Consider the following 22,712-nt stretch of genomic DNA (forward strand, 5'->3'; position numbering starts at 1 on the left):
AGCTTATTAGAGTGAACTGACAGTAAATCAGATAGGTAGAGTATACCAATGCCTGCCCCTTTCCAGTGACTTCCTCAAAGTGCTAAATTGTATTAGCTAAAATAAGCAAATTCACATTTACTTCAAAAAGTTAAAAAAAAATAATTGCTGTATGAAAGAAGTTCTTCTACTCATAGTAGCAAATATGTCTTTGGGCACATAGTTTGTTTTAGGATTTGGGGGGTTTTTTTAGATATTATGTTGCCAAATAACCATGAATTTCAGTACTTCTGACTGTCAATTGTGTGATAGTGCTGCATCTTCATAGTAGAACTGCAAAGCCAAATTATACCAATTTTGATTAATATGTACTCCACATAATCCTGTCCCTACTGATTTATTATAAATAAATGGAATTACTGAGTATTTTAACACTATAAGAACCTAAAGATGCATATATTGGGTTAGAATATTTAATAGCCATCACTCTACTGAAATAATGAGACTAACTCCGTTTCAGGACATCAGCTTTAGCCAGGATAGCACTGAAATGGCATGTCCTCAATATGTACTGAAGACAGTGAAACTTGAACATTTACATAAAGTTACCAGAACAAATGACATTTCTGTATTCACTGCTTGCATAAGCAGTGTGTCACACTGAAGCTACACAAGGAAGTAGAAATAAAGAGCCTTACTAAACATTCTGGAGAAGAGTTTCACTCCTCTGAAGTTCAAAAGCAGATCTCTTTGATTTGACAGGTATTTTCTGCGTGTTTTAAAAATTGTATTGAAAGTTCTAAAGAGAAAACAAAAAGGTGGAAGACAGACACACATCCATTGGCTTAAGCAACATGACACATAGACAGAGGCAGAACCTGAGCTGAGCTACATCCATTAGAAGATACTGCTAATGAAAAGAAAGAAGCTGCACACCCTGATAAGAACTGTTATTCACAAATACTATTCTATTTAGATATATTAACAATAATAATTTCACACCAATATTAAAAAAAGAGTAGTTGAAGAATAGTCCTACATTGACAGGTTGTTATGGCTGTGAACATGGTACAAAATAAAAATGACACAGCCTCTTTATACACAGGATAATTACTTTATTTTATGATTTTATGCTGCTATGAGCCTTCCAAGATAAAGGATGTAAAGTATGGAAAGATAAATGTTGTTGTAAAACTAGTTTCAAATGCTACACCTTTCTGTCCTTTGTAGCTTTTTTGACTTGGCCATACTCAATCAGCAGTACACTTGGGATGGCATAAGTATGCAAATATCTATGCATTTGAAGTAATATTTTCTACTTAGAGATTTCATACACAATGGAAATCTACAATAAGTTATTGTTCAAATGCTGCATGGTCCAGGAGTGAAAGCAGGAGCTCTTGTGTTACCTTCAGAAAACTAAAACCTACCTTAGCCAAAATACTATCATGATGGTAGTTAACTGTTTAAGGGTTTGGGTTTTTTGGAGGTTTTTTTTTAGTTATCTTCTTTCTCCCAGGTAAATATTGAATTGTAAGACTTATTGTTAATATTTGAAAAAATAGTTCACATTCTTTTATGATAGCCATTGAAATGTGAGTTATTGCTATTTTGTCATCTTATTTGCTGCACCATTGCTGCACACAGAAATTACAAAAAGGGTGAAAGGTATGCTGCTTTTAATTTAAAAGATTTTGTTCCATATGTTTAACCATATTAAATAGATCGTCAACTTAGTGATCAAAGCAAGTAGAAAAAAATCTGTACAATAAAGAGATTTTTCTTTTTTTATAGTATTCATTCACAACAGAAAATTAGTTTGGTTTACTTGTTATATAGCTGTTGAGGATGAAATTAAAAATAAATTAATCCAATATAATTAACAAAAAATATAATGGATATATTTAATATTTCTTAAATTCCTAATTGTTTAAAATACTGAATAACAATAATCATTCTACAACTTCATAACATGGAACTCTAATGAAACTATCCCTTTGTTTAGTTATATTTGTCATAGTTACAACAAGCCGAATGCAGCCTTCCTACAACTGCCTAAATTTTGAGTTTCCTTGCCTGTGTTTCAGATTACCCTTATGTAGTTCATTTGAGTAATCTTAAATGGAACACGTGTATGAAGCACTAAAGAACAGCAGAAATGTAAGACTTCACACTACTGGCAAATAACCTTTTTTCTAGGCTACAGAATCAGGCTGCACTTGCTTATTCTTTTTGATCCCACAAGCCTGGCTTGTGGGATCAAAAAGATCCCACAAAAAAGTAAAAGTACCATTACCTCTTCTCTTTTATTGCAGATCACTCTTATAAAGAAGATTAGTGTTTTGAGTCCCAAATGGATGGACTACTTCTGAGAAGTCCTAAAGTAGACATTTATTCAGATACATCTTTGTGCCTATTAGAGGGCTGAGAAAACTCTCTTCTACTTGTATATTGATAGGTCTACTGTATTTCAGAAATAAATGGAGAGGAGGGTGAACAAAGGCAGAATGAAATACTTTTCTCTGTATGCTATCTTGCCAAAAAGGGGACCCCCAGACAGAGATTGCATGGTTTCCTTGACATCCACCTGTCCTCAAAAACCTCAGTTCTCCCTTCTCCCCCCTGCCCACAACCACCCCTCACCTGCCGCCAGCCCAAATGCCCAGCCATTTAGGAGATGATATTGCTCTTCTCCTCCTTTTTTTCCACTTTTCCCAGGTCATTCGCTATTCCACTGGGAATGGGAACTGCTTATCTCCCTCAACAGGAGCAGCGGGAAATGAGGGTTGTCTGGACATGGGCACTTTCACCCTCCCACCAGTTGCCTTTTTAGTGGGACACTGATTTCTTACTGGCCCTCCCAATAGGAAAAAAATGCTTAAATTGACCAGGCTATTTCCGATTGCATTACTTGTTAATATTGATATAGTTTGTGCCTTTTACTGTGATTCAAGTAAAGTTGGATTCAACTTTATACTAATGAAAGGCCCCTGACTTCCAACCAACAGCATTCTTGCAGAAGTCTGGGCACAGCTGCCGATATATACAACAGCACATTCAAGAGAATTGTCTAATCAGCTGGAATTTTGAGTGATTAAGATTCAATCTCCAAGCACATTTAGTGTGTGTCCTGGCATGTTTTATTAGACTATTATTTCTTTTCTCCAGTACAGTTGTTTAAGTGCAGAATCCAGTGTGATCCATCTAGTGTGAAAGACTACCTGCTGTAACAATTTGGGGGCCTTTTTTTTCCACCCTTTCCATGCCTTTCAGCAAGCATACTGCCAAATTGCCTTAAATTTCATGAGGCATTTAATTAAAAAAAATGCAGAACAGAAACTTGATCACAGTGAAAAATCCTGCCCTGACCACCCACTATACAAATACTGAACTGACTTGGAACTGTGCAAAGTTTCAAATATTCTTTTCCATTTCTCTCAATTCTTACTACTATTATAATTACAGTGCACATTCAAACATTATTAATTCAGACACATTAGAGTGCAGTAACCCTAGCTGTTTTAGAATCAGCATCTCCTCACAGACACAAATTCGAGGCTTTCCTGCTGCTGCATTATATTGATGATTTTCACACGTAATAATGCACTTTCAAATAGCTTTCTTTCTATGTCTTATGCAGCAGAAAAAGCAGTTTAAGAAAAATGAATAACTGTATTTTTAATAATGTATTAGTCCTATACATTCCCATTGCATCTTCTATTTCAAAAACAGTTACCAATGAATGAAACATCCCTGAGAATAGCCAATACATTTTATCAAGAGAAAAATCACAGGGATTAATAAATTATGTTTGAAAACTCTTTGCAGCTATTTAACTGCATTTTATCATTAAATTCCTTTGTTACAAGAGAGCTGACTGCTATCTCACAGTAAGCTGACACGTACACATTCATAAATCTTTTCTGTTCCCATCTCAGACACATCATGCCTGTGTGGACCTTCCTTGCTGTGCTACGTTTCATGCTGGGTAATAGAGGCAGAGAAGCAGGATCACTGTTAGCGGAGCTGTTTTGAAAGCAGGTATGGCATGTTCGACACACTGTTCTTTAGGACAATCAAAGCTTTCAAACGTGGCTTTTTGCTCAAAGGCTGTCCCAGCGTTCCCGTCATGAGCGCCTCATTTAGAGCTTCATCACTTATCTGCTCAATTTCCTCTAAAGTGAAGAGGGCACTAAGATATGTTTAGGATGATAAAAAATTCATTAAATGAGACAGATAGCAAATGCCAAAAAAATCATTTAAACTTAAAGTGGAAAAAGTGTGAGCAATCCCATCCTGAGAACATTTGTTTCCTTATTTCATTTTCCTGAATATCTCAGATAAAATCTTCAAAGTGGATGAATTCCTGGCCACAGAGACATCAATGATAACTTTGCTATTGTTTCAGCTAAACTCATGTTTTCACCTGCTGTAGTTAAGGATTGTGCTCAGCCCCACAGACCTTAAAAACAAACACACAAAAATATTTTTAATTGCATGCTTACATGAGCTATGTGAATTAGCTTTTCATTATTAATGGAAGTTTGATGTCCAATTGATTTAAATACTATGAATTTGGAATCCAATTTAAATTTCCAGATATGACAAACCTGAAGTTATAATCATAGTACCACCTAAATTAATACATTCCAACATGATATTAATGATTTAAATGACAATGCAGTAGTGCATCAGCTGTCTCTTGAATGATCTTTTGGCTGTTAGTGTGTATCACTTGTTAATATTCTATTTAAAGAATACAGATTAGACTATTATTAATCAACTACATTATTTATTAGTCCTATTTCCTAACAAAACTTTATTTTCACCCTTCAGTTTTTTGTGGTATGCAACCTAAATTCAGATTTTCATGTTAGTTAAGAATAGTTTCCTCCTGGTGTATTGCATAATTTATATGGTTTGTTAAAACAGCTATAGACAGAAATTATCTGACTGACCAGAGAACATCTGAAACAGGTGTGGTGATATCTTAGTAGCAAGAAATACAAGATGTAAGAAACACAGACAGAATTGGCAGAGAGGACTGTCAGCTTTGTAAAGAAGTGGAAACTATCTTTTTCCCCACCGGAACAAGAGAAAAACGCGTGCACGTATCTCTGTTCTGGGCTATGATCTGGTTCAGTAAACAATTCAATTACAATGTTTTCTGATACTGCATCTTTGGTTAATAATACACGGGAGTTATGATCAGTGTGTAGTCATTTGAAATAGTAATTCTCATTTAAAGAAAAAGATGATTTTTTTTTCAAAGAAAACAATTCTGAAATGCTTTCAAGATTCTCCTGCAATTCAGTAGCTCTCTCTCAATGTTATCTTAGATGAGATGCATTAAATTTCATACCGGCCTTTTATTGACTAATGGTTGGAAAAGAAAACTTGCCAGTGGAGAGGGCTGCAGGCAGAGCTCCGTAGCTTGAAAACAGTGCTTTGTCACACAGGTTGGTGTGGTGGAAATTGCCCAAAAGTTCCATGGAAGAAAAAGCAGTACCCAAAAAGACAGTATGGTTTTGCCCAACTTTGATTGGGGGGGCGTGGGGGGGTGGGAGGTAAGAAAGAAAATTTTTTGTGGTCAGTGATACTAATCCATTCAACTTTATCTTCAACTTTTGGTATATTTGAGCTTTATTGCCTGCATAAACTAATTTGACTTAAAGGAAGAGCATAGCATACCAGACTAAAACAATAGTGTAAATTATTTTAAGAAATTGCAAATGATGTCCTAGTTGATGTCACAACTGACTCGATATTGTGCAAAAAGACAGCTTTAGTGGTTGCCTCCTGTGTTATAACTGATGTGACAGAAACATCTAACCTTTAGCATGACAAGGTGTTAAATGATGACAACAAATCTCTCAATCTTTATGACTTGTCAGGAGACTCATAAATCCATGTCAAAACCCAAGATTCTCTTGTCAGTGCACCTCAATGACAAGCCAGGTACTGAAAAAATAATCCTTATAACTCTACTTCTGAGATTTACTGTGATAAAAAAGGCAGTCAGGATCCAATTAACTCCAATATATTAGCAAAATAATTGGAAAGAGTCAATTTAAGAACTTTCTGGCAGGAAGAAGCCATGCACTGTGTGAGAGCTATCCAGACACTGGCAAGAGTTCAAGGATTGGTTCCATGACTTAAAATGTGGGTAGCGGCTTTGAGCCACTCTAATAATGCATGAGGTCCCACGAGTATCTTTGTCTTCATAGAGGATATGGCTGTTGGCAAGTACATTGCTGTAAAACTTCAGACAAAGAAACAACGCTTGGCTATAGTGAATTCACTTTTCAATAATCATTTCATGAAAATGTGGAAATCAAAACTTATGGAAGTATATCCAATGATAGCAGAGGCTGACTTCAAGACCATATTAACAACGTGGACTTAATCAAACTTAATGCAGACATTACAGATTCCAAAGCATCGTACAGAATTTGAAAAACTTCTTACAGTTTTTCCCTTATGAAAAATAAAGAGAACAGAGTAGAATACACTATTTCAGTTGGAAGGGACCTATAATGATCATCTAGGCCAACTGCCTGACCAATCCAGGGCTGACCAAGAGTTAAAGCAAATATCCTTAGGACTAAATATCAAGTTCTGGTAAATTACTGCAAGTTTTGTTCTACCATGTTTGTATACAATTTTTCAAACACAATGGGTTATATGTACAACAGCCATAAGTAAATTTCATATTGAAGAAGATGTACATGAACTGTTTCATCCAGCTTTTAAAATATATCTCACAAACAGCAAAGATGCAGAGGTTATAGTGAGACAGTATTCTGCAGGTACAGATCTTTGGAAAAAGTCAGTCAATAAATTCTTCCTTTTACTGGGTATCACAGTATTCAAACAGTCTAGATGAAAATGATGAAAATATACTATATATGTTGCTTACAGTTTTCCAAAAGAAATCAACCCAAATCTGGTTTTTCATTACTTCTCTTGTTCAAGCCTCTATGATGTATTCTAAACCAGCTATCAGAGCATGAAAAGCAAAACTGAACCAAAATTTCTTTCCAAAAGCATCTATTAACTAGTAAATGAAGGAAAAAAAAGTTTCTGGTGTAGTTTTAGACTTATTTTGTCTTAATTTAAAACATTAGGTAAATTTGCTGGTTTTATCACATTTCCCTTGGGAAAGGGAAAGTACAATACACTTGCACTGGCATAACTTCATATACTGAAAACAACCTGAGAAATGGGTTCTGACCATGCCTACACTAATTGTGGGACCTCTCAAGCACAGCAATACATTCCACTGGTAATATTCCATACATAAGAAATTATGAATTGCACATCATGTTGTACAGCATGTTAAATGAATATTGGCTTCTCTGTGGAAATCACCTTCAAAGTTTTCAATAATCAATTCTTAGGAGGCATTCACAAGATATTTCATAGCAGGACTGAATGTATATGGCCTGTTGACATTGGGTTTCCAGATCATGGATTAAGCCGAGGACTGAGTTCCACCAGCAATAAGTACAAATAACAGAATTTACCTTGAAATCTCAGTCATTGTGAGGCAGAGACCAAAAGCATAAACACAGGCTCAGAAACATTTAGACCACAAAATGAAACAACAGAAAAGTCATGAGAAGAGGCCGGATCCACTTTACATTCTTGGGCTTTAATCACAAATTTGTATTTCTATTCCTAATGACTTATTGGATTTCCAGAATAATGAAGGATTTGCAGGATACAGTTCATCAGAAGAAAACAAGCAGTATTTGGCTGACTGCTCAAGACTTCCTTCTTTCAGTAAGGAAGAAGAAAATACTCATATTATTTTTTTCATTTTCAGTGAAATCGTCTCAGCTGGAGTCACTTTCAAAATGGGAAATTCATTTGAATGATTAATACCTTTTGTTCTTCTTCCTAAGTATTCACCCATCACAACACACCTGGGTATTAATTTTTATTTTTTTAAACCAAGCTTTTGAAGTAGAGAGAAGCAAGTATTTCTCTACCTACATTGTCAAACACCAGCAAGAACGAACTGATCCAAAAGACCATACTTTTCTACAATGGATTTGCCCCACTAAAGCTGGGCAAGGCATAGGTTATGATGTTCATTTGACAACACAGACTATGCAGAAATAAAATTAATCTAAGAATCAACCCAAATCTGTTTTTTCATTACTTCTCTTGTTCAAGCCTCTATGACGTATTCTAAACCAGCTATCAGAGCGTGAAAAGCAGCACTGAACCAAAATTTGCTAAAATTTCATTTGTTCATTACATTAACAAATGCACTAATATAACACTGAATAATGTCATGTATTTAAAGACTTTTTAAACCTTACATACATCAAGCTAAGGGGAGGATGACTCAAGTTAGTGAGCAGTCTAATATGCAGATATATAACTACTCTGAAATCAGTCAGTTTATATTTATCACAGATTACATAGCTATACGCCACCATTCAGTGCAGAGTATCTAATGGGCCATATATCTTCTAATTTGTCTGTGTTCATTTACTAGTGCAGCATAATCAGTATATGCCAATTACAAAGGCTCAGATAAGACATTGTGAAGAGACTCACCCGAGACAGTGCCACAAATCACAGACTGAGCAGAACATCCCAGTTCCTCATCTGTTCTCCTTCACCCGACGTAACAAAACTTGTACCAACACGTTACATGCAAGCTAGGGTGGATGTAGTATTTATACTGCCAAGGAAGTAGGCAGCTGGGAACTGATGAGAGATTTTTTCAGTTAATCTTTTAAAATATTTTGAATTTACCTATTATACCTAATCTGGACTCGGACTCACTCTTAACAGATCTTAATAAAACTATTGACTATCACTGTTGCCTTTTTCCTCAAAAAAAACCAAACTGTGAGGCAGTATTCACCAAAATAATTTAAAAAGAACTCAAGAAATGCATATTCTTTTTCCATCGAGCATTTATTGAAATGAGAAAGTGGTTTTGACTAAACTTCATAAAGGGGAAGGTGTCCAATGCAGTTTTGGGGATATATTTGAGAAAAGATTCTCAAGGAGACTGAAATGTGATTTCTTATTATTACAGCCTTCCACAGATAATCACTGCTCTGTTATATCATACCACAATGTTAGCAAAGATTTTTTTGTAAACCTTTGTGGGTAAAAAGAAAGTGTTTCCAAAAAATCTTGAAAAACTGGTGTTGCAGATTTTCAGAATTTTGATACTGTTCATTTACAGAATCATGTAAATTACCCATAAAACATAACAGAGAGTAATACCTAGAAGTACTGTACAGCTAACATGACAGGGACAGTGCCTTAAAAACACACAAAAACCCCCACCCACAAGTGGGGAAACAAACACATGTGCATTGTCAGAGTTTGTATGTTAAAACCATCGCTAAATAAGTCTATTACAGCCAAAAGAAAAACTGAAGAGAATTAATGATGATACACTGTTCCTGTTCTTATAAGAAAAGCCATATACCCTAGATTATATAATACTGAGCAAAAAAATCTCTTGAGAAGCTAATGAGAATAAAGAAATTGCATTCTATAAATACTTTTCAAAGGACTGTTATCTAACTTAATAAAACACATTTCTGGTTTGGCATTAAAATGCTATTTTGACATTGCTTTACCAGTGTCCCCACAAACATAGAATTTGAAGAAAGTCCTTCAACATCCACCATTTACAAAAGATTATAAGAGAAATTAATAATGCTATAATCTCACTGATATCAACTGGCAATTACTGGACTAAAAACTAATCACAGTAGCATTTTGCATAGAAAATGGTTTATTTTAAAGTTTCAGATTCCGGATGGTCATCTGCAACATTGAGTGCAAATTTGTTATCTTTTGAATAAGCCAATCCAAACTCACCACTAAACTCTAACTTGATGCATTCTTCACACACGTATTGAATCAAGCCTACTACAACTGCTGTTTTTGCATAGTTTTAATGTAGTAGGAAAAAGTAAAAACCCTCAAAATCCACTTTCACCCAGATCAGTGTCTTCAGTCCTGAATAATTTTGCTTGTCAGGAAGCATGAGGTTATTTATCTGTGATGTAATAGTACATTTTAGACGCTCTTTTGAACCTGGTCACTGGGGATTCAAGGGCCCACATTCCCAAGCCTGAAAGGTAGTCCAATTTGCCTCTGTGAAGCAGACAACAGCCATTTATACTTTTAATGGTATACGGAGAAAAGAATGCTAATTCTCTGCAATTAAATCAAAAATGGAACACAGCATGTTGATTTCAGCAGGTGACAGAACTGCTCACTGCTTAAAGCGGGTCTGCAGTGATGTCTTAAAAAAGATAAAACTTTACAAGAAGCTTCTCACCTGCTAACAAGAATTTAAATATGCTTTTGAATTGCTCTGCTCTGAGGTTACTCAGATTTCTTTTGCTTCAGTCCTTTCTGTAGCTATTTCTATGTTAACTAGTTCAGTTAATGAGGGGTTACATACCACCAAATTGCATCTAATACGCTAATGGGGAGCTGAAATCATACATCCAACTGTGCCTCTCAGTAAAAACCCAGCAAAGATGCTGAGAAAAAGAAAGGCCCTTGACAATTCATATACAAAGTGAAGAGTTTTACTTGAGAAAAAAACGGATATTTTTCTTAAAAGCAGCATGCAAGGAAGGAAGAGGTTAGGAAACACAATTAAGGCCCAGAAGTAGAAACTAGAGTGGGTGCAATTCCTCCTCTGATGCACACCTTGTTGAGATAAACTTTTTCTTTAGTTTTTCATTCAAGTCACAAATCTCCCTGGAAAAATTTAAAACTGTGACTTAATGACCCAATGAAATCATCAGACATGTCCAAGTGGAAACCTACTGATACTATGGAGCAGCAGAAGAATCAGCCAATTTTAGTCTAAGAATGTGCAATTCATACATGCTCATTTTTCCTTTTGTTACATTAAGGAATGAGTAATTGTATCTTAGGATAGAGCTGGGAAGTCACCTTGCTCTCTGGCAAGTCAATGGGCTCATGTCAGCAAAATCACAGAATGACAAAGACTGAAAAACTTAGTGCAAAGGCAATACTTCTTACAATCATGAAGCAGTTAAGTGAACCTTTTTTTTCTGTAAGGAATGAGATATGGGGATAAACGCCCTAAAAATTAGCAGGAAAAAAGGGAGGCTTAAAAGCACACATAGAGTTTCTTGCTGTTATGGTACAGAGGTGAGACATAGGAGCATTAACTGTACATCAAGTCTCTTTGTAATGTGATTTTAGGCCACAGCAAAATTTACACTTGCACAGTCAGGGTTATTAACTGCCCCAGAAGATACTAGCACACTTCGAACAAAACAAATTCCCCAAGGAAAACCCAAACCACTTCACGCCCAATCCATCTCAATGGCTACCAGATAAGAAAATCCTTTCCTCTCTTCAGTTCACTGGTATTCTTCGCCACTCACAGCCCACTCTCTGCTCTCCTAATCAGATGGAGCTGCTTCTGCCTATTCCTGCACTCATACACAGCTCTTCAACTCACACTTGGAATCAAACTAAAGCACGTTAACCACTGCATACACTCAGGCTGCAGGAATACATATTCACTTGCTTCGAAGTATCTACTATGCTGCCTAAGAGAAGGAAGGGGGTATTGAATCTGATTTCTACGCTGTCTCTTTCCACGCTAGGCTTTTGGCTAAGAAAGATCTCTCAGTGCTGTGGGTGGTATGAAGACAGTGGGGCTCTTAAGAATTACTCTGATCTAGCTGAAGAAACATCTGCTTTCTCCTAGCAGAGAGAGCACAGATAGCAGCAAGAGGTAGTGGAAATTGTTGCATTTCACCTTCTACTACATAATTAATGGCAGTTTGCAGTGCTGTTGATCTTAGAAGATCAAAAAGCAGCTATTTGTAAATTAACTGCCAAACTGGTGCAAGCGTTAGATGAAACTTCAGGAAAGCGGAAATGTTTTGTTACTTTCCTACAGCCACATCTAAAATTATCTTCTAAAATAATAGAAGAGAATTAATGATGGAATTAATTTTACCCAGTCAAAAGCAGAATCTTCTCCCACATTTACAGCATAAATGTAATTAAACAGAACTTTAAAAATTAATTTTTAGGAAATCATACAGTAAGAATGATGTTGGCTTTTGTGAAGATTTGGGATATACGTGTTCCTGCTTTGTACTAGCAAAGTCAGTCTAGATTCTATCAGAAATTTACATGTTAAAGTGTGTAAATATTAAGAAACAAAACATTCTCAGAAGTTGCATTTGATCCTTCTGATAAAAATCACAGGATAATCAAGGTTGGAAGGGACCTCAAGAAGCATCTAGTCCAACCTCCTGCTCAAAGCTAGGCCAGCTACAAGATTAGGCCATGGTGCTCAGGGACTGACCCACTTGCATTGTGAAAACTTCCCAGGACGGAGACTGCACCTCGCTGGGCAGCCAGTCCCACTACTCAGTTGTCTTTGTAAAAGGTCAGAACCTCTCTTTTTTCAATTTGTGACTATTATCTCTTGTCCTTCTGCCATGGGACCTATGAAGGTGTTGGCTGTCTTCTCCATGACCTTCTTTTAGGTGCCGACGTGCTTCTGTTAGGTGCCCCTGAAGCTGTCTCTTCTCCAGCCTGAAGCAGCTCAGCTCCCTGAGTCTCTCCTCAGTGGGCACATGCTCCAGCCCCTCACCAGCTTAAGGGCCTCCACTGAACTCGCTTCTGTTTATCAGTACCTTATTAGAGGTCCCAAAACTGGATGCAGCAGTCTAGATGAGTCTAATTAGGGTAATAATCACTTTCCTCCATCTACTGGCTGTGAGCCTTCCTGTCAATACAGCCTGGGATGCTCCTAGCCCAGGCTTGCTTGAGACAGCAACATGGCAGGCAGCATGTTCAGCTTGCTACCTACCAAGACCTCCCAACGCTTTCCAGCAGAGCTGCTCCCCAGTGCTCACTCCTTCCCAGGTGCAGGATTTGGCATTTGTCCTTGTTCCTTTCATGAGATTTCTGCCGCCCATTCCTCTAATCTGTCCAGGTCCCTCTGACTAGTGGCTTACCCAGTCGTGGCATCACCTGCTAATCTGTTGACAGCATGCTTCATTGTTCTTTCTGTGTTATTGATAAAGCTGTGAAACAGGACAGGTCTCAAGCTAGATCTTTGTGGTATTCCACTTATTATCAGTTTCCCAGTAGAGTACGACTCACTATCCACTAAGCCTAGTCATACAAACAGGCCTTTTATTTTTTTTTGTCCTCTAAACCAAACTATAATTTCCTTGATATAAGACTTCAAGCACATGCACACTTTCAGATGGCTTTCACCATAGACAAAAGAGAACACAACTACAGAGCTGCAGGCTGAATCCTATGTCTGGCTGCACTGCTCGATCTTTAAGCGCAGCTTGGAGCATACAACAGAGATGTACCACTGCCTGAACTAAAGAGCTACAGGATCAAGGGTCTATGTGAATAATTTGACAGAATACTTCAGTACAAAGTGTGGTCTTCTGAAGTGAAGTTTTAAATCTCCATTTCAGCAGTCTACAAAAGGGGATAGGTCGTAGTCCAACATACACATTTTGTTGAAGAGAACTTCTGATTTTCAAAGAAAATCACAATCACTGTTCTGTTTTTCTTACAGCTGTCTTATTGACATGTCTTACAATGATCTTTAGAGATCATCTAGATTACAGGATTAAAACAGAGTAGCAGCACCAAATGTTTATTTGTATTTAAAGTACTTGCAGAAGCTCAAGACGGGCATGCAGGATAATTTTTATTCCAGAAAGCAGCTGGTAATTGTTGGTAAAAAAGTTGATAAAAAGTAATTAAATCAGTGTTAGAAAATGAAAACAGCTACAGGAAAGTACATATTTTCACTTGTTAAAGACATTACTTAAATGTAATTTTATTTTCTAAGTTGTTTTGAACAGTGTTTGCCATTCAGTGGGGAAAAAAGGAAGAATGGAAGCTCTCCTATTTACTGCCTTCAAAGATTCTGTTGGTACCTCATAAACTCTTTCTTGTTGCCTCTCTAGTGTGATAAAAAATGAAATTAAAAAAGAGTGTTTCTTCTACAGTTTTTTTTTCAATCTTATTCCCTTCTCTGCACTCAAAAGTACTGAAATACTCCATGCCTACCAATTTTTAACACAAGAATCTGCTAACCCAATAGCATTTTTTTCTGCTCTTGCTTTCAGTTTATTGACAATTCTCAGCATCTCCAGAACAGTATCTGGAGGACAGATAGTCTTGGACTGGTAGCTTCCTGTTCCACATTCTATTTTTTTCCTACAAACTTCCACATTATTTTTATATAGCCTGCTTAACACTATATTGCTTATCTATTAATTGCAGGCTGCATGAGTGTGTATGCACACTTCTAACCAGTGATATAGAAGTACTTGATTTTTCTATTGCTAAGCAAAAAGTAAGAGTGCAGTGCATGGTTATTTACTTTGTATTAGGTTCCTCCAAAAACATGTGCCTTCAGAGAAATAACCAAGTCAACTTTTAGGCTGTACAAGGGTTTCTGCCAAGACTAGGAAAAACAAAAAAAAAAAACCACTCCAAACATCTTAGATGTGTTGTTCTGCTCTTTGAATTCTTAGTGCATTCCTAATGTCACATGACTAAAAAAAAATGGACACAGACTCCATAAAACCGATGAACTGAACAAATTAAGTCGTTTATTGATATATGGAGATTCATTGATTGTCACTGTGATATCCAAGAGAAGATTATGGCTTTGTCTTTTCCTCATTCTTAACTTTTCTGGTGAATACACAGCAAAACAGAGACAAGCATGGGGTACAGACTCAAATTCAAAAGCATTATTTGCTTTTTTAAGTGGCTCGGCTGGTCATAGCTTTTGAAGCTATAAATAACACCATAAAAGGATCTGATCTATAGATTCCAAAAGGCCACTTACATGTGAGCATTACTCATACAATGGGACACTCGCACTCTATTTAAGTGGCTTTTTTCCCTTAAGTCTGCAAGATACATGATGCAAGATGCAATTAAGACTAAAAAAAGAAACAAAACCAAAAACATTTTATATTTAAACACTACAAAATCTTAATGCAATTGATCCAAATTTTGAGCTAAGAAAAAAATTGTAGAAGTCATAGGACAAATGCACTTACATAAAAATTCTCATCTTGCACAGGCTGAAGGGTTTTTAAATAGCAGTATCAAGTAACTGCACTCCTCGCTTGCTTGTCTTATATTGTCACTAAAAATAGACATTTTCTTACTCAAAAGATAATCCAAAGGACATAATAGTAGTAATACTTCGCAATCACTGTTTCAGAATGTACTCCAGTGCACTTCCGTTCAGATCCACAGAATATCACCTATAACATTCATTCATTACTTGTAAAATCCTGTTCCTAGCTCTACCACAAAAAAGTGATCTTTCCCTTAATGCCAGGAAACTTTTACCATTTACAAGCTTAGAAAAAGAGTGTAGCTGATGCTGCAGCTTTGTAATTTATCTCATGTTGAATTAACTGTACAGTAGATAAATAGTAAGAAATACATTATTCAGGAAAAATCAGTCCCAACTGACTCAAACCCTACAGAACACTGAAAAAATGAATTAAAGTACAATATTCACTTTTCAACAATCAAAGAGTCTCCAACTTCTTTATCAATTTATTTTAGCTAATTCTGAAGTTCCGCTTAAGTGTTTTCTTGGGTCAGGAACAGATTATTTAGAAGTCTCTAGAATTAGACTCCAAGCTCCTTGGTATTTACAAGCTGATACATACATCTAAAATTGTGTGTTCTTTATTTAGGTGTAAAACTGGAAGGAGTTCATGATCAAACATTGTAAAGTACACTTTTTATGAAGTTAGATCTTGCGTATAAAAAGAACCTTCAAAAAAAAAAAAAAAAAGCACCACCAAACAAAAAGCACTTCACATGTCAAGTTTGGAATGGAGGGGATTTGTTTGTGTTGTTTTGTGAAAAGTCTCAGTGAACACTGGTTAAAGCACCAAGTGACGAACTACTGACAAATTTCTCTACCGAAGTAACACTGCAGGAAATACGCTGTGGAAAAATCACTGACTTCTATGACTGGATCTTGTGAAGTGGCACAACAAATTACTACTATCTCCTCTAAGATCCAGACTCCTTGAAAAAAAGGGCTAGATCAAAAAAAGTCATCTCAGTCCCTCTGTAGCTGCCAAAGTTTTGACTTTCCTGGCCACCACAGTTCACTCTAAGGATAGATTTAGAACGATTAAGGTGAAGGATCGCTATTTTACAAATGAGTTAAATGAATAACACTTCCTTCTTCTCAGATTTCCCTAATTTCTAAATAATAACACTAAAATAAAATAACACTAAAAAAGACAGCTAATTGTGCTTCCTTTTTCTATTTTATACATGAGAAAATATAGGCAAAAATGAAGAGATCATCTCATCTTCAGGTACACAGACAACAGTCTCAATGGACATGCCTACAGACTGAAATCCGTTACTAGCTAGTCTAACATAAAATTGAACTTAAGGTTGGCAAACAATCAAACTACTCATTTTTTTGCAAACAAATTTGTCCTGAACTTTAGATTATTTTTTTTAAGACAGTCAATATGAATTAAATCATCATACTGAGTGTGAAGTTTATTAAAATTAAAAGTTAGATTGAATCTCACTGTTCAAGCGTCACTGATTTATTACATCAGTGTTCAGAGACACCAAGTTTACAGAGCCATAATAGCAGCCTGGGTAGCATCACACTACAGAATGTGGGCTGCTGAGCAGCAGTGAGGGTACTGAATACAATCTAGCTACAGATTTTTGTCCCACAGATCATCATTACATTATTTAAACTCTCTCCCATGGCCTCAAGGAAGTAGCATGTGGGATCATTAGAATAATGGCTGCCAACTCTTCCTGTGGTGCAACTACTTCTTTTCATCATTGTTAGACTGACTTTTTTTCCAAATTAACAGTATGACATGTATAAAGAAATGAGTTGTTTGATCCAGGAGGCTTTTTTAAATTCCACTATTATCACATTTGTCCACAGGCAGACAAACACTAAAAAAACTTTATCTAAAATAAAATCATTCAGTAGTGATCTATATCCTCTTCACTTCAGAAAACCAGAAAAAGAGAGAGGAGCATGCCTAAAGTAGGTGAGTTATAAAATTAAACGGAAAGTTTCAAAGTATTCGGCAAAGCATTTCTTCTAAGAGGGAAGTGATGTTCAAACAAAAACGAAGAGATCATCAGAACGGGAGTCCTGGGTTCTCCATCAGGGAGGACTACTCAGGGAGCTAAACACCACTTTTATACTGTTAAATCCCCCAGCATCAAAAGATTCAAAGCTATTTACAAAAATATTGACTAACTTTCACGGACATACGGCACTAAAAGCAAGCATTCTTCATTATCACCACACACTCAAAAATCCTTTCAATGAATAGATGAAACTCTTCTGGATTTTCCTCCCCACCCTTCCTGCTCCTATCAGAAAATCATGCTGGAGCTTCATCAATTTTTGCATAAGCTGACTTACAGACAGTTTAACCTATTACTTCTGCCAACTTAATAATTTACCTTAGATACAATTTTTTCCTGCTTCTTGATCATATCGCACTCCTGCTTTCTGCTTTGCTGTGCTAAATGAGTCAGCTTCTTTCAGCTTCCTCCCATAAGATAGGTTCTCCATCTCCCTGGTTGTCCGAGTACGTTCATTAGACCTCTGCCACTTCGAGTTCATCTCTCAACCTTTAACCTGACAAGCAGAGGGTCATAAACCAAAACGAGCTGTCACAGGCTCCGATCCCTGTAAGAACAGGCCAAATTACCCAACAGCCACAGCCCCAGACCTAATGGGGACGGAGTTATGTCCACCAGGCTTACAAATCCAGCAGGAACACCAGTCCTTCAAAGCCTTCCTCATCCTCTATCTCAGCCACTGGCCTTAAGGCTTGCTACTACAACAGCTCAGCCTCCGAGAGGAGCACGCACAGGGCCTGCATGGCTCAGGAGTGGAAGAGAAGCTGCAGTAACGCGTACAAGCCCCCATGCTGGGGTACGTGTCAGGCGCTGGAGTTGTCTCGGGACAGCAGGGAGAGGAACAGTCATGTTCCATGTGCCGGCACTTGCTCCTTTTCAACTTTTGCAAAATAACCCATTCTCACAGATGCTGTAGTGCTACATTTTCCAAACTAGAGCAGATCTTATCTCTCTTCTGTCTCTGCTGTTGCAGCTTCAGCTATTCAGCTAAAAGGGAGAGATCTGCATTCAAACCCCTCCTCTACTCAAGACAAAAGAAGGATCTTTTTTTAGAGAACCCACCACACTGACAGATATAAATTTTTTAGGTTGCCTAGTTGGTGTTCATTCTTCCTGCACGTAAAAAAAATTAACAATCCAAGATACACAAACCACCTCAAAAATGTTCCAGCAGCTCAGTGTCTGCCTTGAGCGGGGCCCAAAACTGCACACGGTATTCATCTGTCATTTTGGATTGGATGCAAAATTGACTTCTGTCCTGGGCTGTGAACAATGCTAATTTCAAGGTGAAAAAAAAAAACCCAAACCAAAACACATTTTGGAGACTGTTGAAGAAAAGTAAAATAGTTTTGATATGACTGATTGTTGGACTCGTAGAGACAGTCTGGAAAACACAGAAGTCTGTATAGAACTAAAATGTTTCTGCCTTTTCGATCCAATATTTCAGTTTTTGAGCATGACTATAATAGGCATGACATCTGCTCACTATCATCTGTAGTATTTCCTATTCATGGCAAGAACAGATGGAGCCTCTGTAATCCTCAGCAGATCTTATTGAACTATGTTTTGGAATAACATCAAAACTGGAATACACAGTTTTTCATTGATGGAAAAAACCTCAGTTACTGGCAAAAATAAAAGGACAAGCCACAAAAGATGCCAGTGTTAAAAGAACTTCTTATTTTTCTGCAGCACTGAGGTCTAAAATTTTATTGAAATAACTTTATTTTGTCTTTAGGAATACAGATATTTGAACTGGAGGTTTTGTTACTTGGATGTTTTATGTTACAGCAGTAAAACAGTAGGGCAAGCAACCAACCACATTTAAAGCATATTACTATTTTAAAACTGCCGGTTAGCCAAAGCAGAGGATAACTACATTTGTTTGGTATTTGTAGGTTTATACATTTCAGTTTCTGTCACTTACTAATGACACCGGCAAATAATTTTTTTCAAGCAGTTTAGAAGTAAGGTACAACACACAGTTACCCTATTCAGAGCAGTTCAGAGAATGAAATGCAGCCCAGTCTATTTGAACTCTTCTGACTCCCTTCTTGTTCTTAGCACAAGGAAGTTTGCTACGAGGCATGACTGGACACATCCGCCTCTCTTTTTTTTTTGTAGAAAACACCTACTCCCAGCAGTTTAATCTCCTGCATAAAACAGCAAATTAATGAGCTGTGCAAAGGAGAAACCACTTCTGCTCTCAAGTCCTCTATACGGGTGCACCAGGTTGCCAGCTTACCATCTGGTCCAATGCAAGTTGTATGTTTTCCAGGCAAGAGAAACATACAGCCTATGAGTGGCATTCAGACATAAAGTCTATCTAAATAAACTAGCATTCTGCCAATGCATAATAGCAAACCTTCAAGCAGAGCTTATTGACTGTGTCTGATTACGTGTTCCTAAGAGCCTTGTTACAGTCAATAAAAGGCATGTGAAGAATGACGATGGTGTTAGGAGAAGAATACATTCCCACAGGGAGAAATTTATAACTTATGGACACTAAAATTTCAACATAGAATTTATGGTAAAGATAATCTAGGATATCACTTCCATATGTAGTCACAAGACTGAAGCTAAGCACTTATTCTAGATAAAGTGTATAAACCCTGCTTCTTTTCGAGTTTTTTATCTTGTGAACCCACATAGGATAAACAGTACATATTTTAAAAATCATAATTCAGAGAACAGAGGTGATTCTGCCCCTTTGCTCCGCTCTTGTGAGACCCCACCTGGAGTACTGCATCCAGCTCTGGGGCCCCCAGCATAGGAAGGACATGGATGTGTTGGAGCAGGTCCAGAGGAGGGCCACGAAGATGATCAGAGGGCTGGAGCACCTCTCCTACGAGGACAGGCTGAAGGAGTTGGGGCTGTTCAGCCTGGGGAAGAGAAGGCTCCGGGGTGACTTTATAGCAGCCTTCAGTACCTGAAGGGGACCTACAAGAAAGATGGAGAGGGACTTTTCACAAGTGTGTGTAGTGACAGGACAAGGGGGGACAGATCTAAACTAAAAGAGGGCAGATTTAGATTAGATATTAGGAAGAAATTCTTCACCATGAGGGTGGTGAAATACTGGAACAGGTTGCCTAAAGAAGCTGTGGCTGCCCCCTCCCTGGCAGTGTGGAAGGCCAGGTTGGATGGAGCTCTGAGCAACCTGGTCTGGTGGAAGGTGTCCCTGCCCAGGGCAGCAAGGTTGGAATCAGATGATCTTTAAGGTCCCTTCCAACCCCAATCATTCTATGATTCTAACTGTTTCTGTTGCAGCAGATTAAACAACAGATATGGCTTCCCTATGGAAAACAGCTTATTGAAGTACCAAGGTCCTTATAAAAGAAAAAACTAAAAACTAGCGTCTTGAAAGGAAATATTGGTGGATAGAGGAGTACCTGTTTCAAGACCGTGCACTCAGAGAAGTTTAGGATTAGGTTTTTCATCTGCAGTATAAACTTAAATGTCACTCCACATGAACACACCAGTACAGTCCAAGACTGTACTCCTTAGAGCTGAAATCTGGATTTTGGAAATCCAAAACCAGCATGACTGCAATAGCTGCCCACCCCTCTTTTTACTGAAAGTGCTGAAGAGGCATATACTGACAGAATGTCATCTATTTGCCCAAGGCTTTTCCCCAGTCCTTTACTCCTACTCCAAGACTACAAGATCTAAAGCCTGCAACATGCCCTACCCTATTCAAATGATCCTAGAAAACTTAGAATCCTTTCCCTAAATTTGAGCAGGCTTTGCTACCCATCGTGTTGCATGCCCTTCAACAAAAACCTCTCCCTTTTTTTCCACAAGCAATCATAACTGCATAGGTACTATGAATCTTCATCCAATGCACTTCTCAAGTCTTCTACCACTCTTCTATTCTGCTCACATCCCGTTACTGGCTTTTGAGAAAACGGCTTTAGTAACAGCAAGTAAATTTAACAGCAAGAAACTGTTAGACGCATAGGATTTGTTGTTCGTAACCAAGATAATACTTCCAATTTTATCACAAAGTAGTTAAAATGGATCTTGTAATTTTCAGAGTTTCCTGCCTATTTGAATACATAGAAACCTTTTTAGCACTAGCACTGGGTTGCACTAAACTTTTTATTAACTCATAAACCATGATAATTCCTTCAAAAGCTTTAGTACTAACAGACTTTACCTTTTGGGTCTTAAAGCAACTTCAAAAATTGGAATAAGCTTATAGGAAAAGGAGTTAGCTAACTACTTAACAAAATATGAGGTTCTGATATTCAGATGCAAATTTTGTTTCAAAATGCTTACTCATTGCTTCATGATATGTTCTAGCTTGATTCACCTAAGAGGATGTGAACAACCACCACCACCACATCAGGGATACGTGTGGTATTTAGAATTATGGCCTTTTCTAATGTGGAGCGAGATGAGCTTTTTTAGTACTGCAGTAGTAATTAAAATATAAGCGAAGAACTTAGCGCTTAAACTAAATAGTATTTGCAGGAACTTACACAGATTTTCAGATTACTGGACTAAACTAAGTAGTAACTATTAGCATAGCTAGCAACAGTTGCTGTAACAACTGTTCAAAGAAGTATGACAAATACAATTTTATAGAAATTTATTCAGAAAGCAAAATGTATATTTTGCTTTGCCACTGCCTTCATTATTGTAAGTCAACACAGCTTAACAATTATTACTCTCCAATGGCTTTTCAACAATCCTCATGAAGTTAATTGATCTAAGTCTAGTTATTAAACAACAAATAACCACCCAGTTAAAAAAAAAAAGAGAAAAAAGACTGATCAAAACAGAATTAATGGGTTTGGAGACTTAATTGCTACTTCATTCCAAACTCAGTCCAGAATCTGTTAAACTGATGAGTATCTCTTCTTTGTCCTCAACAGGTTTTGACTCAGAATATCTATCATTGCTCTTTGGTATCATAGCTGGCCTGTTCTAACAAGGTCTGAGAAAAGCAGGTTAGGATGCTTGCTTCTGTGCTTTAACTTTTTAGAAAATGAACAAGTTTCAATTCTGTCTTATTCATGAGGATTCCTCAGAAACAGGTAATCTGGAATAAGTAAATACCCAGGACCTTTCCCTCCATTTTAGTGGCATGTTCACTGGACTAGAACCATGTCTTTGCTGCTCTTTCTTTTTCTTGCCTTGTGAGTCTAGCAATCTGGGCTGCACAGACCTATCACCTTGCCGGCAGCCCTTGAGTTTAAAATTTTCCTCTGAGCTAGATTATACAATTTTTAATTCTCTCAAATCAGGGCTGGAAATGCAGAGCTGTCAGCATCCATGGGATGCAGGAGACTTCGTGGCACACACAGTACAGCTAGGCAGTATATTATTTGTATAGATTTATCCATAGCCTGAAATCATAAGAATGCTAGGTCTTAATTTGAACTGTCTCTCATTTTCCAGCAGAGTCTCCAAAGCATCTAATGGGTTGCACTATGGATATAAAAAATGAGATCCATGAACATTCTGCATGTTAGTTTTCTTAAGAAAAAAAAATTGCACGCTTATCCACATATATT

At 37.2% G+C, this 22,712-nt stretch overlaps 1 protein-coding gene across 7 annotated transcripts in view; it reads right to left on the reverse strand.

The window, feature by feature from the left end:
• KCNIP4 (potassium voltage-gated channel interacting protein 4) overlaps positions 1-22,712 on the reverse strand; it is a 475,426-nt gene that overhangs the window by 133,872 nt on the left and 318,842 nt on the right. The window contains exon 1 of one of the 7 annotated variants that reach the window (XM_075420636.1): positions 19,929-19,975. The exons of the other annotated variants lie outside the window; for them this stretch is intronic. The gene's annotated coding sequence lies outside the window, so the exon portion shown is untranslated. Of the gene's footprint in view, positions 1-19,928; positions 19,976-22,712 lie in introns of those variants that run through there. 7 annotated transcript variants of the gene reach the window in all.

The sequence above is a fragment of the Opisthocomus hoazin genome, chromosome 5, assembly GCF_030867145.1.
Source record: "Opisthocomus hoazin isolate bOpiHoa1 chromosome 5, bOpiHoa1.hap1, whole genome shotgun sequence".
Classification (NCBI taxonomy): domain Eukaryota; kingdom Metazoa; phylum Chordata; class Aves; order Opisthocomiformes; family Opisthocomidae; genus Opisthocomus; species Opisthocomus hoazin.